Raw genomic sequence first — 6,022 nt, forward strand, 5'->3', positions numbered from 1 at the left:
CCCAGAGGGAGCATATATAGTGAGAACAATAATGGGCCCAGAACCGAGCCTTGAGGAACACCAAAGCATACCTTTGACTTGTCAGAGGATATACCATCCACACTAACAAACTGATATCTTTCAGATAAATACAATTTAAACCAGGCTAGAACATGTCCACGTAGCCCAATATGGGTTTCCAGTCTCTCTAAGAGAAGGGAGTGATCAATAGTGTCAAAAGCAGCACTAAGGTCAAGAAGCAACAGGACGGATGCAGAACCTTTGTCTGAGGCCATTAGTTGCCTTCACGAGTGCAGTCTAAGTACTACTGACTGGAGTATTTCATAAATGTTATTTGTCTTTAGGAAGGCATTCTGTTGTTGGTAAACACATTTTTCTAAGATTTTTGAGGAATGGGAGGTTCAATATTGGCCAATAATTGTTTAATATGTCGGGATCCAGATTCGATTTTTTTAGAAGAGGCTTAATTTCCGCAATTTTTAGTGAGTTTGGTACACATCCGGAGGAAAGGGAGCAATTTATTATGTTCAGCATTGGCTGACCTAGCACAGGAAATAGCTCCTTAAGTAATTTTGTTGGTATCGGGTCTAGCTGAGAGTTTGTGGGTTTAGTAAATGTGTTGAGCGATATGGTATCAAAAAATTAAAGTGTCTCCATTGACACCTGGTCAGGGAGGTTCAGGACATTTTTAGGACAACTGAACTTTTGAGGACCAAAACTATTTAACTATTTAGTCAGTTATTTGTTTTCTAATGGTGATGAGAAACTTTTCATCAAAGTAGTTCATGTATTCATTACAACTAAAGTGAAGACCCACTACACTTGCTAAGCTTTGCTTTTTTGTTGACTTTGCAACTGTATCAAAGAGAAATTTTGGATTGTATTTGTTCACCTCAATCAGGTTGGAGAAATAAGCTGATCGAGCAGACGTGAGTGATTTTCGGTATTGTAGTGTACTGTCTATCCAGGCTAGTCTAAATATATCCAACTTGGTGGAGCGCCACTTTCGCTCCAATTTTCTGGAGGCTTACTTAAGTGCTCTAGTATTGTCTGTGTACCAGGGAGCAAGTTTCTTGTTGCGTATTTCTTTTGTTTTTAGTGGTGCAACTGTGTCTAATGTATTTCCCATTGTGTATAGATCCTCGATTTGATCGTTTACAGATTTATTTACTCTGGGGGTAAATTATTAGATCTACAATATCTATTTCTCATGACAGGACTTAATCTAAGGTGTGATTGTGTCAAGGTGTTGGACCTGAGACATGTTGGATGAAACCCATTGAGTCAATTATGGCTTCAAAGGCTTTTTGAAGAGGATCATTGGACTTTTCCATATGAATATCGAAATCGCCAAAAATGTGAATACTATATCTGCCATAACTACAAGGTTAGACAAGAATTCTGGAAACTCATTGAGGAACATTGTGTATGGCCCAGGGGGCCTATAAATAGTAGCTATGTAAAACGATTTATCGGCCTGGTTAACTTTCATGAGTAAAACTTCAAAAGAATGAAATGAAAAGAATGAATCCTTCCATTTCTGTGTTCCTAGTTTTGGTTGCATGGTGGCAATGTTTTAGCCAGATAGCTACTGTAGTTAGACACATTTATATTGGTTAAATTTGAACAACTTTGTAGGATTTTTTCAGTAAAAAAAACAATTGCTGCATTTTGCAATTACTCACTGGTCAGAAAGTGGTTCTGCACTAATGCCCGATAGAGAATGATATTCCGAATAAAAATATGAAAAATTGTATTACCTGTTCCAAAAAAAAGGGCTAACTCAGAGTTCAGCGTTCTTCTTAGCCTTGCTAACGTTAGCTTAGGGTTCCTGGTAGCTAGCTACAGAGAGTTGGTCTTAGTCTTCTTTCCCTTCTTTGCAGTTTTTGTAGTGTATGTTGTAGTAGACAAGGAAAGAATTGACCGTTCATCGTCCTGGTCTCTAGCTGCCATTACAGTTTCTTACAATAAGCGAACTTCGTTCCCTATGGCTTATTTATGCTATATATCATCCAGGTAAAATGTGTATTCACAAAATAAGCCAAGGAGTAAAGACTGCCTCGCAGAAGGTGATTGGCTGGAACGGGATTGCTGGAACAGAACTAGCTGGGAAGTAGCGGCATGCTCCAAAAATTATAAATGGACATTCCACTGGCACTGTACATCTGTTTTTTTACTGAAGAAATCCTACATAGTGCAGCTTTAAGAACGTTGTGTTGGCACTAGTGTTAAGGGTATCACTCTGATTGGCTGTAACCATTTGTCTGTGAACATTGTTATAGAAAAAGGTTGAATCATAACGCTGTATGAAAAATAGCAAAAAGCATGAATCCCTTCATCAATGCAATTCTTCTGTTTAATAACTGTGTAGCTTTCTCAACAATACGGAATTCTAACATTGAGTGACTAGTTAATAATTGTATTAAAGCCAACCAAATGGGCCCCCATGACCAACCGTTCACTGTTGTTGTCCCCTGTCGGCGGCACTGATCAGCACAGAGAGAGCAGCTGAGACCAGCTGGAGTGAAACTCTCCACAAGTCTTATCAGCCTACTGCACTCTGTCAGACCCATATGTTTTCCTGCCTGATTAGCGACAGACTGCCGACTGCCTCCGTCTGTGTCTGATAACAGCATCTGTTCTCTGCAGGTTAAAGCAGAATTTCTGGCCTCAAGTACCTGACCTTAGACATGATAGTCCCTCCTGGATCCCTGAAACTAAATACACAAAATACTTTTTTAGTGGTGGGATGGGTAAGCCTAACTCTTCCAAAATGAAAAAAGAAACTGTTACATTGCATATACACTCACCTAAAGGATTATTAGGAACACCTGTTCAATTTCTCATTAATGCAATTATCTAATCAACCAATCACATGGCAGTTAATTCAATGCATTTAGGGGTGTGGTCCTGGTCAAGACTATCTCCTGAACTCCAAACTGAATGTCAGAATGAGAAAGAAAGGTGATTTAAGCCATTTTGATCGTGGCATGGTTGTTGGTGCCAGACGGGCCAATCTGAGTATTTCACAATCTGCTCAGTTACTGGGATTTTCACACACAACCATTTCTAGGGTTTACAAAGAATGGTGTGAAAAGGGAAAAACATTCAAGGCAAAAATGCCTTGTTGATGCTAGAGGTCAGAGGAGAATGGGCCGACTGATTCAAGCTGATAGAAGAGCCACTTTGACTGAAATAACCACTCGTTACAACCGAGGTATGCAGCAAAGCATTTGTGAAGCCACAACACACACAACCTTGAGGCGGGTGGGCTACAACAGCAGAAGACCCCACCGGGTACCACTCATCTCCAATCCAAATAGGAAAAAGAGGCTACAATTTGCACGAGCTCACCAAAATTGGACAGTTGAAGACTGGAAGAATGTTGCCTGGTCTGATGAGTCTCGATTTCTGTTGAAACATTCAGATGGTAGAGTCAGAATTTGGTGTAAACAGAATGAGAACATGGATCCATCATGCCTTGTTACCACTGTGCAGGCTAGTGGTGGTGGTGGTGTAATGGTGTGGGGGATGTTTTCTTGGCACACTTTAGGCCCCTTAGTGCCAATTGGGCATTGTTTAAATGCCACGGCCTACCTGAGCATTGTTTCTGACCATGTCCATCCCTTTATGACCACCATGTACCCATCCTCTGATGGCTACTTCCAGCAGGATAATGCACCATGTCACAAAGCTCGAATGATTTCAAATTGGTTTCTTGAACATGACAATGAGTTCACTGTACTGAAATGGCCCCCACAGTCACCAGATCTCAACCCAATAGAGCATCTTTGGGATGTGGTGGAATGGGAGCTTCGTGCCCTGGATGTGCTTCCCACAAATCTCCATCAACTGCAAGATGCTATCCTATCAATATGGGCCAACATTTCTAAGTAATGCTTTCAGCACCTTGTTGAATCAATGCCACGTAGAATTAAGGCAGTTCTGAAGGCGAAAGGGGGTCAAACACAGTATTAGTATGGTGTTCCTAATAATCCTTTAGGTGAGTGTATATCTGTAGACACATGCTCTCATTGAAGAAGTCAAAACAACCAAAACTACGACTCTTTTAGTGAAAGCGTTTCTTAAGGGATGGTAGGCCCTCTAATTGCCCTCGATGGTTGGAGCTGACTGACTGGCGTTCATGAGCTAGCAGAGGCAGGGAGCAGTAGATCTAACGTGTGATTTTAAAGACTGGGGTAGAGGCGCGTATTTACAAAATGCACAAATATTTTAAGAAGATGCAGGATAACAAACTGATAACAGAAACAGGTCAACTGAAATATGAAGGCTAAATATCAACTTGACAATTGCCTGCACAGCATAGAGATTGATATAAGGTGCCCTCCCTTATTATTGGGACTGTAAGCATTTTCTTTCCATATTAGATTATTTTAAAATAAATAAACAGAAACCGGGCAGGCTCTGGACCTTGTAGGGCAGGGGTGATCAATTCTTACCCTACCCTCTTACCCTACCCTACCCATTTGGCTAATCTAAAATAGCTGGTGCCTTTCATAGCGCTTTCAATATCCATGCCTTCACAAAATTCATAAAGGTACTACTATGGGGATCATGCTCCAACCTACTCTATGGAACTGCATTTGACCAGCAAACACAACTTCTTTAGACTAGCTCAATTAGAAATAAACCACAACTGATTCCCATTTATTTAATTTGTATGACATTTTCAGAAATTATATAAGATCAAATAGGTGAAACCCTCAAGAAAAATGGATGCTTGGTGAGAGCAATCACATACATTTTCTCACAAATGTTGTGATTACTCCTTTTTGCACTTTTTGTATGCTACTTGCTACTTACCAATGTAACATGTTTACATGTTTTTTCTGTGTATTTCAGGATCCCAGAGAGAACACCAATTCAAAAACAGCCCCTGTTTCCCCACTCATCCAGTAGGGGTCAGAACCATATTTATTTTAAATGTGGTAGAATACATCTCTTAGAATGCTGCTAAATTGTGTATTTTTTTTTACATGTATTTGTATATCTGTTACAACTGTACGGCTTTACAGTACTTTGTTAAGTCCATGACATCTTTGTCCTCCTGTTTAATGGTGTCCTACTGTGTTTTCTGTGTGAAGGCCACCAGAAAGTATTTTAAAATACTGAATATGTATCATTTGTTCTTTAGGCAAACTACTATAACTTAATACTGAAATATAATATAATTCACTGATGTCATTCTAACTCTTGGTACATGGGTACTACAGCATCTGTGGTCCAAGAGAGGCCAGAAGGCTGCTGTGCGAGACTGGAACCAAACCTACATATACCTCTAGATGTAGTGCAGAAATAGACACACAATGTAGACCTAGCTATAGAGTCCTGCTGACACTTGGTCATGTTAATTACAGGACTCTAAAAGACTGGACTTTTAATGCTTTTTCAGAGTCGTGTTATCTTTCCAGATACTGAGCACAGTACTCTGCTTGGGTTCAACCCCTACTGTAGAGTTTTGATTAATGCCCACAATCCCTGGCACTCATTTTAATCCCATAAAATGTTTTACTAGCTAGCATCAACCGGCCAACCTAGTAAACATCCCTGGTCAGGATGTTTTGCTGTTTCAGCAGGAGCCGGAGAGGAAACATTCTGAATTGCAAATCTATTGAAATGCTTTTAACAAGGCAGGAACGGCTCAGGACAGTGAAACACTTGTCATGCTTTCAGAGATCCCAGCCTACAGACATCATAGTGTACTATGATGCCTGACACTGAATAACCATGTCAAGTGGCTAGGAAAGAGTTGTGATGTTTACAACCTCAGCCAGAAATGTGCATGAACACCTGTTTATATGCTCTGCTGGCCTGCAACGTGTTGTGCAGTTCCTACCATATCCAACAATTGGAATCTCACTTGTAACCTGCATTAATTAGTGACAGATTCAGGAACAGTGTGAAGATACTATCTAAGCAATTTAAACTGGAATAAAAATGTTGTACATGCTGTACTGTAGGCTAAATGAATGAATTTATTATTTCAGAATTTATATTTAAA

This window comes from Esox lucius, chromosome 8, assembly GCF_011004845.1.
Source record: "Esox lucius isolate fEsoLuc1 chromosome 8, fEsoLuc1.pri, whole genome shotgun sequence".
Classification (NCBI taxonomy): domain Eukaryota; kingdom Metazoa; phylum Chordata; class Actinopteri; order Esociformes; family Esocidae; genus Esox; species Esox lucius.